This window comes from Vitis riparia, chromosome 13 (assembly GCF_004353265.1).
Source record: "Vitis riparia cultivar Riparia Gloire de Montpellier isolate 1030 chromosome 13, EGFV_Vit.rip_1.0, whole genome shotgun sequence".
Classification (NCBI taxonomy): domain Eukaryota; kingdom Viridiplantae; phylum Streptophyta; class Magnoliopsida; order Vitales; family Vitaceae; genus Vitis; species Vitis riparia.
The window spans coordinates 14,140,258-14,152,225 of NC_048443.1; positions in this window are offsets into that span (position 1 = coordinate 14,140,258).

Genomic DNA, 11,968 nt, shown 5'->3' on the forward strand with positions numbered 1-11,968 from the left:
GTCGAGAGTTCTGAGCCCTGGATGGAAAAGAAATGACTCTGGGTCATAAACAGAAAACGACTCTGGGTCTCTGGGCTCTAAATGGAGAAGAAATGACTCTGGGTCATGAATGGAAAACGACTCTGGGTCGAGAGCTCTGAGCTCTAAATGAAATAAATGACTCTGGGTCATAAATGGAAAACGACTCTGGGTCGAGAGCTCTGGGCTCGAAATGGAGAAGAAATGACTCTAAGTCATAAATGGAAAACGACTCTGGGTCTCTAAGCTCTAAATGGAGAAGAAATGACTCTGGGTCATGAATGGAAAACGACTCTGGGTCAAGAGCTCTGAGCTCTAGATGAAATAAATGACTCTGGGTCGAGAGCTCTGGGCTCTAAATGGAGAAGAAATGACTCTAGGTCATAAATGGAAAACGACTCTAGGTCGAGAGCTTTGGGCTCTAAATGGATAGCCGATCAGGATGCTTTCCGGTCGAAGGTGCCGAGTCGAGGCCACTCACAAGTGGCTAGAATGATGAAAACGAAACATCTCAGGGATGTGAATGATGCAAATGACTCCGGGTCGTGAGCTCAGGGCTCAAGGTGCTATGAATGACTCTAGGTCATGATGCAATGAGTAACTTAGGGTACGATGAATAGCTCAAGGCTATGGATGATATGAATGACTCCGGGTCATGATGCAATGAGTAACTCAGGGTTACGATGAACAGCTCAGGGCTATGGATGGAATGAATGACTCTGGGTCATGATGCAATGAGTAACTCAGGGTTACGATGAAGAGCTCAGGGCTATGGATGAAATGAATGACTCTGGGTCATGATGCAATGAGTAACTCAGGGTTACGATGAATAGCTTAGGGCTATGAGCTCCAGGCTCTATGACTGATCGGTTAGAAGGAGAATGTGATACGTAAACTCCAGGTCAAACCACTCATGGGCGACCAAATGATGAAGGCTCAGCTCAGGGCTGGAAAGACTCTGGGTCTATAGGAAACGATAACTCAAGGCTACCAGGCTCAGGGCCTAAAGGAAGAAAGATAGTTCAGAGCTATAAGACTCAGGGTCTAGAAGGGAAGGACAGCTCAGGGCTACTAGGCTCAGGGCCCAAGGGAAAAAGAATAACTCAAGGTTACGAGGCTCAGGGCCTAGAAGGGAATAATAGAGAAAACCAACTCGAAAGTGGATATGAAATAAATGGGCGCAAAAGCAAATACTCAAAATGCCAAGGGTCGGACTACTAAACCCAAGAAGAGAAATATGCCCCAGTATCCAAGGTGCTCACACTGCTGAAACAGTCGGTAAATCAATCATCTACTGAAATCAATGGGTCAGGAACCGAATACGTCACAACAAACCTCTGAAAAGTCAAAACTGAAAGAACTCTCTATGTCTGAAAAGCTGCTCTGTCAACGAATCTCAAAAGATAAATCTTAAAGTGTGTATATCGTGGCTCATCTAAAAGCAAATCTCAAAGTACACAAAATGGTGCTCATCTGGATAACCCAATCGACAAGATAACAATGATGATCGAAAACAAATCCATCTCATGAACATCTAGCTAAAGGATCCACCCATGCTCCTCAGGTAAAATCTAATGTGATCCATCTCTATCTCAACAAATCCATATAAGGGGGTCCTGATACAATCAATCATTGAAAGCTCTGGGCTAGTACTCAATCTAAAACCAAATTGGCTACTGTCCCAATCTCAAGGATACTCAAAGAAAATGGGGAAATATGCCCCAGTATAAGATCCGATATCAAAGTCACAAGGTAAACAACCGACACTAATCATCCATCCTACCATTGTGCGAACAAAATCTCACCAAGGAGAGAGGAATATGCCCCACTATGGATATCTGATGTCGAAATCGTGAGGCAATCACTTAACAATGATCATCCATCCTTGTACCACTGCCCAAATACAATCTCATCAAGGAGGGGGAATATGCCCTAGTGTGGATATCTGATGTACAATAAAGAGTCTATCAAAATCAACCAAACATCTCTATAACCATGAATGAAGATAGTTATACCGCCCAATAACAGATAAGAACCTCGGAGGAAGGGGGAAAATATGCCCCAGTGTGGATATCTAATACACAACCAAAGGATGAATCCAACATCATCAATCAACTATCCTCAACTCAACAATAATTTGCTAAGAAGTCAGAATGAAGTATCGACCAATGCCTCAAAGGGGACACTCTAAATCTAATCTCAAATGGACAGCCAAAATGATGAGGGATGTGGTAATCTCAGGACTAGAAGCATGTCTCTGATGAAACCCTAACTAAATCTGATAGGAATTCGGTAACCTCAAAATGGGGAAATATGCCCCAGTATGCCAGATCTATACACTGCACTGAAAACTGCCTCCAACTCAGTAATAATCCACTAGTCTATCTCATAAATACTCCGCGAATGGAACCGCTAGGGGCTCAACGATGCTCCACTAGAACTGATATAGTCTCAACATACCCTACTAGGGATCTCTGATCGGTGAAAATGCCCAGACTCAAAGAAAGTGTTCCACTAGGGGCTCATCTCAACCAAATGAAAGGGGAATATGCCTCAGTAAGATAATTGATGCACAGTAGAATGAAAATCTGGATAGCATCAAATATCATCCATAAAATGAAGCAATCATCCATATCCATCACCAAATCACCTCCAAGCATCAAAGAAGCATCTCCCAGAAGAAGAAACATGACAACATCTATATATCAACCAAATCCCAAACACCAGCCTAAGGAGAGGCTGTCAAAGATAACATCTGATCTCATGGTCTCAGAGTGGTCTTAAGACACGGGACGTAACGTAGGTCAAGGTGATAGGGTGAAAGAAATGAAGGGAAACTAAGCTCAAATACCCAATGATCAAACCCATACCCTCGTGTACAAGATGTAATGCATAGAAAAATCTCATGAGCCATGGACTTAAAGGTAACCAAAGGAAATGTCGATGGCGAAATGAGAGAAAGATGAGTAGTCAAACCATCAATGAAATATGTGAATGATGTGAAAAAGGTATCAAATCAGTAATGGGTATCAACATGTAGGGAATGGATAAAAGGTGGAACAAAGATCTGGAAAGAGGTAATGGGATACAAAAGGAAGCAATGAGAAAGTGGAACGAGTGATGATCAACCCATGTTAGTACAATAAAGGAAAGTCATATCACCAATGATGGAATGGTGGGTAAGACAATGATCCGGAGACCCTAGTAAAAGGTCGCTCATCTCTCATACCTAATACATATCAACCATGGTCCAAGAAGCATAGGATACCATAGAACTCTCACATGAATCCCTAACACTCCAAATGCATAACAAGAGTGGCTTAAGGAGTGAAAACTCATATAAAAATCTCATAAGAACCCACAATGACAAATATACCCAATAAACAGACCTCAAAAAGTGACATAAGTGCCCAATGGAGCAAGATTCCACACACAAACATATCATTGCGCTTTTTTTTTTCCTTTTTTGTTTTTGTTTTTGTTTTTGTTTTTGTTTTTTTTTTTAGCGCATTCTCTAATCATCAATAAGTCAAACTCCAATGGGAAAGATACAAGAAATGAATAAACTCTCTCAAATCACTGATGAATACATGAACCCCAACCCACGAGACAACCTCTCAGACTAAAATCTCTGAATCAATGCCAAATAATGGGATGGATGGAGTGATATGACTGCCCTCTTTTGCACCAAGATGTGAAGAATCATCAGCCCAAGGAAGAGAAGAGATAAAATGAAGCAAATAATGATAAAAGCAAGAAAGAAAATGAAAATGTGATAATAGCAAAATAGAACAAACGAGGTGATAAGGAGATAATGACAAGAATGAGAAGATAGGCCTATAAGTCTAAAGCTCATGAGACTTTCATAGCAAAGCATGCATATACACCAAAGGGTCCCAACCCGGGTGTAGAAATGGTAATCAAGGCTATAAGAAAGAAATAAGGCTATAACATACCACGTGAGGCTCAATGGGCTAGTAATGGTTTAATATATCAATAAAGGTGATAAGGTGTAAGGCTAACCGAAATGATGGCCACCCATCCTGCGACCATGGTCTCAAATGTAATACTTCTTCAACTAATCCACATTGGTGAGGTTTGAGAACTGGTCTCTATCCAGATATGTCAATCATATTTCCTCTCTGGGGTCAACTCTCTAATCACAAGTGGTGTACTCCAAGTAAGTCCCTAAGGTCTCCTGGAATAGATGAATCTCCATGACCATAACCGGGCTAATATCGTCCTCAAACATATCATCAACATAAGCGGGATGCCCCAACATAAATAAACTGAATCTCTTCTGAACTCTCAACAATGAAGATCTCAAGCATATCAAGAGAGTGAACTATCTCTGGCTAATATGTGCCAAGCATCCAACTATCATCCAATACGTCTATCTCATGCTCGTCATGAAGAAAATCATGTCAATCAAATCTCCCATCTGAGAAAAACTAACATCCTTTATAAGAACTCTCATCCGATAAACTTTGACTCATAATCCACTAAACTCATCATATGTACGAAGTCACCCTCAACAATGTCACTGGCTAACTGGGTGGTGGGGGTGGGTGGTAATGAATCATACAATATCTCATCCTAAACTGGATGCTATCTATCTCACTGTCCATCAATCCTCTAGCTCAAACCTGCTAATGTCTCTTGAATAGAGTCATGGTGACTGTAATTCGATCAACTATAACATGCTGAAGATCCATACCTGACTGTTTTGAAACCCTGATCAATTTATCCCCAACTCTGATCTAAACTGAAGCGAATAACCCTCCTATAAGGTACAAAGGCACGAAAAGATAAATGACATGAAGGAAACTCAGAAGAGGTGGAAACACACTAATCACAACACAGAAAAGGTGGCCCAACTGAAACTCAAACATGTACCAATCTCTGAGTACACCAAAAAGAGACCATGAAGAGGATAACTGAACCCAATTATGACCAAGGCAGCTCTGAAGGTCCACAAATGCACCCACATGTAGGAGTGAATTCTTAATTGGGTCTAGGCTAGCCTACAAGGTTAAGGTGGCTCTATAAGATAAAAATGGGTGGTTAAAGGATCCCTAGCAGAAGCGATCGTACCCTCCGGCAGTACGCAACCCTCTGCATGCCTCCAAGGAGACGGGGTGCTTCCATGCAAGGTGGTCATCACCTCCACACATGCACTTCCTCGCATTCCCAGGGGGTTTCTTAATAGTGAAGGCTCTCCCATCTCTCAACACTCAGGGATAATCTGAAGTGCACAATGGAGGATGTGGGTGCATCCGAAAAACCTAAGATCTAAAGTGAGATAGTGAACAAAGACAAGCAATCATACAATCATGCAGGAGTAAGGCTTGTCATGCAACAAGCAGTCATACCAAGAAGATAGGTATCATAAAATCAAAGTCCTATCTAGCATATGTGAGAGTGAATCATGCTAAAGTGAGCAAAACAATCAAGTGATCATCCAAGGCAATCAAACATGTTAAGATAGCAAACCAAACAAGCAAGCAAATCGAATCACCATGCCTAAAAAAAAAAAAGAGGTATCCACTAATCGACCAATTAAACGCCATATTTTCCTCAACTAGTGTTCAAGCTTGATCCTCAAAATCCCTAGTGGAGTCGCCAATTTGTGGACCCGCATTTTTCACGTGCGTCCCCACTCGATCGGCGAGACTCGCTTTTTATTTGTGAAAAAATATTTAGTTTTGGAAAAGTTGGAGCTGCCACTTATTTTATTTTTATTTTAAAGGGAAAATAAAACAAGAAAGAAAAACCCTAAAATGTGACTCCATAATTTTTGGAAAAAGCATGTCTTTGAAAAAAACCCCGAGTCTAGGTCCGGGGATCAGATTACTTATTGGGAAAGTACTTCTAAGAGATAGCACCCCTCTAAGCCCTAAAAAAGTCTCTACTAACTAAGTTAAGGGGAATGTGGCAATTAATCGGCTAATTATGGATACCTAAGTAGGTTAGGTGGTTCCAAAAAAATAGCATGCCAAACAAGATCAAATTACAATAAATGAAGGTTAGGATACATACTCGGACCACTTCTCAAGCACTATCATAAAACATCAGAATTAGTATAGAAGTATAGCACACAACATGTATTTAATCATAGCGAATCTAGCATACATCTAAGCACCTAAGGATTATCAAACATATGCATATTTCACAGTGACATGATTGTTTACAAAATTTAGAAAATAGGTGATAGGGGATGTACCTAGATAACATAAATAACTTACAATGCGCTTCCATAAGACATGAGGGGTTAGATAATAAATAATAAAATATAGAAATCCTAGCATGCTCGTTATCTAATTAGCATAGCAGAAATTATCAAAGTATATGAAAACACTAATTATCACACTCATCTTGTATACAATTCCTAAAAAAAAAGATAAACATAATTTCAACAAGTGACAAAAGTGGCAACAAAAATAATTTTTGAAAAAATTTTCTTATATAGGGGTTTCACCAATTCCCCAATCGATATACACGAATTTAGCTTAGAATTATCCCATTTATTTGGGACCATAAGCTTTGATTCGTGTTTTATTCAAAACTGTAATTTTATTTGAAAGATGTGAACCGATCAAAACATGGTTGCACATTATTTTAAAAAATGAGATTTTGATTCTAAGAACTCTAAATGAATTTTTGAAATGGATTGTTAAGTGGATCTTTTGACTCTAAGAAACTCTAAACGAATTTTTGAAATGGATTTTTAAGGGCAATGAGATTTTGAGAATAGTGTTATATTTTAAAAATAAAATAAATTAATTTGAAAGCAATAAAGTGTATGAATCAAAATACCAAGCAAAACAAAAGAGAACAAAATCACAAAGTAGAATTTTTGACAATCAAGAAAATTGAAGGTGAGAATGGAGGCTAATCTTCATGAGTTTCCAAAAACCTCAGAAAGAAAATCAAATTAAATGCAGGATCACTAAAGCAACAGGCAAGACATTCTAAATTAGACAAACTAACGGAGCATCAATTCATGAACTAACCGCTAGGATTTTAAAAGCAATAATTTAAGATGAGGGTGATCAGGATCTAACATTAATGATTTTGAAACAAAAACTAAAAAAAAGGATCAATTCAGGTAAGGAACTAAAATTATAGAAGTACCTAAACTAATTACAACGAGTTTGACTAAATTAAACTAAAAACATGAACTTTCAAACATAGAATTAATTTTTCTAATGAACTAAAATTATGAAAAGTGCTTAAACTAATTAAAATGAGTCAAACTAAATCAAAGCAAACTGAAAATATGTACTTCCAAACATGGGATCAATTTTATTAATAAACTAAAACTATAAAAAAAAAAAAAACACCTAAAATAATAAGTATAAATTATTAAATTAAAGCAAACTAAAAACTGAAACTTTCAAACATGGGATCAATTTCATTAATGAACTAGACTATAACAAATATTTAAACTAAATATAATAAATCAAATTAAATTAAAGCAACCTAAAAACGCAAACTTTCAAACATAGAATCAATTTTATCAATGAATTAAAACTATAAATGTATTTGAACTAAATAGATGAATCAAACTAAATCAGAGTAAACTAAAAAAAATGAACTTTCTAACAAGAAATCAATTTTATCAACAAATAAATGAATGAATAACAAGTAATTAAAAGAGTAGCAAATACATGAATAACTGAATGAATAAAATTCAAACGTTTTCAATCTGAAGCAATCAATCAAAATTAAATAGGGATCAAATCATTCCTTTTTTTTTTTTAATATTTTCCTTAATATAATGAATCAAAACTAAAACATACAAACTCATTTAAGCTAAACTAACAAATAAATTAATACTAAATTAGATTGGAATTAAAAAAAAAAAAATCCACTTCGTCTAATAAAATGATTTGAGTTATCAATTAATCAAAAATGCATTTTTTAAAATAAAACATATTAATAATTTAGTGACTCAAAAACTAAAATAATCGAAATTGGAAAAACAATATGCAATCTTTCTAAAGGTTTAATCAAACAATTGAATTAAAATTATGAATAGAATAAATTAATAAACCAAATCGAAACCCAAATTGTACTTAAAAAGATTAATTAATTAAACTAAGAAATCAAAATCAATAACAAAACTAAACTAAGGAGTAAATTAAGACAAAACTAATTAAATTAAACTCACAAACACGTTTTAACTATCATATGGATTAAAACAAAATTAGCATGGACTTATGAATTACAAACAAAAATAATCAAAACTATTTCAAAAACTCACCTGTATTATAAAAAAAAAAATCTGCCTTTGATGCGTTAAGGTGGCTCCCCTAAGCAAATCCTCTGTGCCTATCTCCTTTTTTAAAAAATATCACGTCTCCTTTGTCCAGAAAATTCTCTCTCCTCCCTAGAACATTCTTCACTTGCGTGTTCCCCCTCAAAATTCAGGTGCGTGATGATCTCTCCTCGAAGTGAGATAACGGCCTTAGAAAATTTGGACGCGCCTACATGATTTTTTGTCGAAGGAGCCTCAACGGTGCATACTATGCTGCCATTCAAAATTGATAGCACATGTTTGACGGAGGAGCCTTAATGATGCATGTTGCCTTTAAGAAAATCTGGCGGTTCCCTTCATGTTCTCCAAGCGGCAATCCCTAAGATTGAATGACGTTTTCTATGGGCCACATGATCGCCTTCGGTGCAACCCGTGCATGGAGTCCTTCTTGGTGGCTGGTTTCTAGGCAAAATCTGGTGAACTCCTTTCAAAGTTCAGAACGTGTGGATGATCTCGATGAGAAACCCATGTCTGGCGAAGACGAAAGTATTCAGCGTCTTAACCGAAGCGAGGATTTCTTGGACAACAATTTTTTTTTAAAACGATCACTCCGTGAATTGCAGTTCATGAAAACACAATCTGATCTGGTTGTTGTCGTGCCCTTCGAGGTGCAGTCGTGTTTCCCGAAACTTTTTCGGTGTGGCTGCCTCATTTCCCTTCCTTCTCAATGGTGCTCTACCTGTCTTTCTATCCTCTACCCTATTCTCCTCTCAAAACCAGCCCCCTTCATCACCGAATCTGCTCTCCCTTCCAGTCCAGAATCACATTCCCTCCCTTTCCTTTTTATTTTTAACAATATAAATCTTCTTTTCCCCCTCCTCCATTCAGCCGTGATCTCCTCTTTCTATATGCAGCCCGAATTCCCATTTGAAGCCATGATCTCACTTTCCTTAATGAGGACTCTTCCCAAAACGTTCACGCCTACCTTTCAATGTATCCATCCCACCATGCATCCAAGGAAATCCTCTAATTATTCAATCCCAATGTGATTGTGCACACCTTCCATACTTTTCCTACAAAATTTCAAAGTTAATAGATTAAATAAAAAAAATCATAATAATAATGATAAAAATGAGTAAAAGTAATAATAATAATAGTAGTTATAAAATAAAAATAAAACATATAAATAAAATTTTTAAATTAAAATAGATAAATAAGGGCAATTATTACGGAAAAAGTGACAAAATAATAAGGAAATAAAATAGATGAAGAAATGGACAAGATAATGAATATAATAAATCAAAATAAAATAATAAAAATTCAAGTCATGCCACTTTAAAATAAACGAGCCATGCAAGTCATGCAAGCCATACAAAAAAAAAATGTAATCATGCAAACATGCAAAAAATTACTTAAAAGGTGACCTAAGTGGGCTAAGTGTATCTAAATAGGCCTAGGGTGTCTAAATGGGCCTAGGGTGCCTAAGTAGGCTACCCTAAAAGCTATCCTAAAAAACGAAAGAAAACCCTAAGTCTAAATCAGGACTGCTAAGGGTCACAATAAGGGATCAAGTAATTCCTCAACCAAAGTCTCTAAGATGACAGAAAATGTAAGTAGTATGAGTAGCAATGGGTGACCAAGGAACTACTGTGGAGCACTGAAAATGAATTTAAAGACATGTGCTAAAGGGACAAAATTGAGGGTCTACACCAGGTATGAGTTTCTCAATCTCTAGATCTTTATCCTAAAATAGTTTTTAAAGCCACTATTTTTCCCTACATTAGATCTCGAGAGTCATAAGGATGGATGCATGCACCCTACGAAATCCAAGGCTTGGGAACGAAGTAATATGAGTTTTCCAACAAGAATTACTACAAGCCCACTTATTTCATGATCATATGTCCCTAGGAGCACCCATAAGACACACTATCTGAATGTTTATGAGATATCATGGTGTCTCTATTGAAAATACCTATTACTACTAGCTTCAATCAATAGTGACATAAACCATATGGAATATATGATCATTTTAGGATTTCATCCTTATGTGAAAGCCACTGCTAATTTTGGCATAAACTCAATATTCTCTCGAGATTGAAAGACAATACAGTATAATAGCTTGGTGAAGCCATGACTACCCAATAGCCTTATGTCATGACTCACCATAGGTCATGTCCAATGTGTAATCGTATGCCTTAATGCAATAACTATGGGAACTTTATCAGATGGCCAAGACTAGTCATCCCTCCAATTAGGAGATGGTGCACTACAACCTCAAATGGATTACATAGGTCCATAAAATCGACTATGAACAAATTATTTACTTGCAAGAAACCCATGACTTAGATCTTCCATGCAACTCATAATACACCTAAGTCATGTATAATGTAAGAGATACTAGGCCAGAATGCTCATAAAATATAATGTATGAAATAAGGATAGGTAAATAATGAATTTCAAAGATATTACATTATGTCATGCTTTTAAGAGCTTTATCCCAACCTAACATTGTACATGATTTAGATGAATTAGAAGTTGCTCAGAAAATCCAAGTTAGGGGTTCCTTGCAAGATGATAAATAGTTTATAGTTGGTTTATTGATTTGAGCAATATATTATAGAGTGCATTATCTCCTAATTGGGAGATGACTTGTCTTTGTTATCGGAATGGTTTTCTAATAATGAGTGCACTAGTGTGTATGGTTATAGATTGAATAGAACTTACAGTGAATCATGACATTAGCTATCAGATAGTCATAATTCACCAAGTTACTATATTGCATGGACTCTCAACCTTGAGAAAATATTGAGTCTATGTTGAAATCATCAATGGCTTTGACTTATGGGTTAGACCCAAAGGTAGTTATGTATTCCTTATGAATTGAGTTACTATTAATAGAGGTTGGTGGCAACAAATATTCTCAATAAAAGCCTTATGATATCTCATGGTTTGAGATAGCATGTCTCCTTAGATGATCCCAAAAACATGTGATAAAAAAAATTGGTTGTAGTAATTCCTTAAGTGGAATTGGACATATGTTCTTTGTAAGTTAAAGTATGTCAATTAGTCAAATAACATAAAGATCTGTAACTTAAGGATTGGAAAGGTAATTTTAAGAGGATGATAACACATACCTTGTTAGATTACAAACATTGGGTCATGAGGAGTTTGCATATAGTAAATAGTAGGTCATGGACTCGAATTATATCTCATTGTAATATACATTATATACTGGAATGTAATATGATCTTAAGTTAACTTCATAATTAGATTTTGAGGAAGCCAGTATTTTTGTATAGGTCTCATTGGTTCCCTTTTGAGCTTTTGATTCATAGTAGCACAGTTTTGAGGGTAATTTTAGATTCATAATTCATACGAGGGCATAAGGTAATTTTGGTAAAAAAAGGTAAGGTTGCATTGGATCTTATAAATGGTCTTTCTAGATTGGGTTAATTAATTAATTGGTGATAAATAGGACTAATTAATTAATTAATTAAGACCCAAGTTAGTTGGATTAAGTGACCCAAGCCTAAGATTAACTCAAGCCACTTAAGCTCATATGAAAACCTATGTAAACCACCTTATGGTTTCACTTTTACCTCATTGTCTTCCTAATTCCAGAAAAGAAAACCTTAGCCTGCCTCTCCAAAGAGAAGACCATACTTCTCTTATGCAAAGATTTGTGAAGAG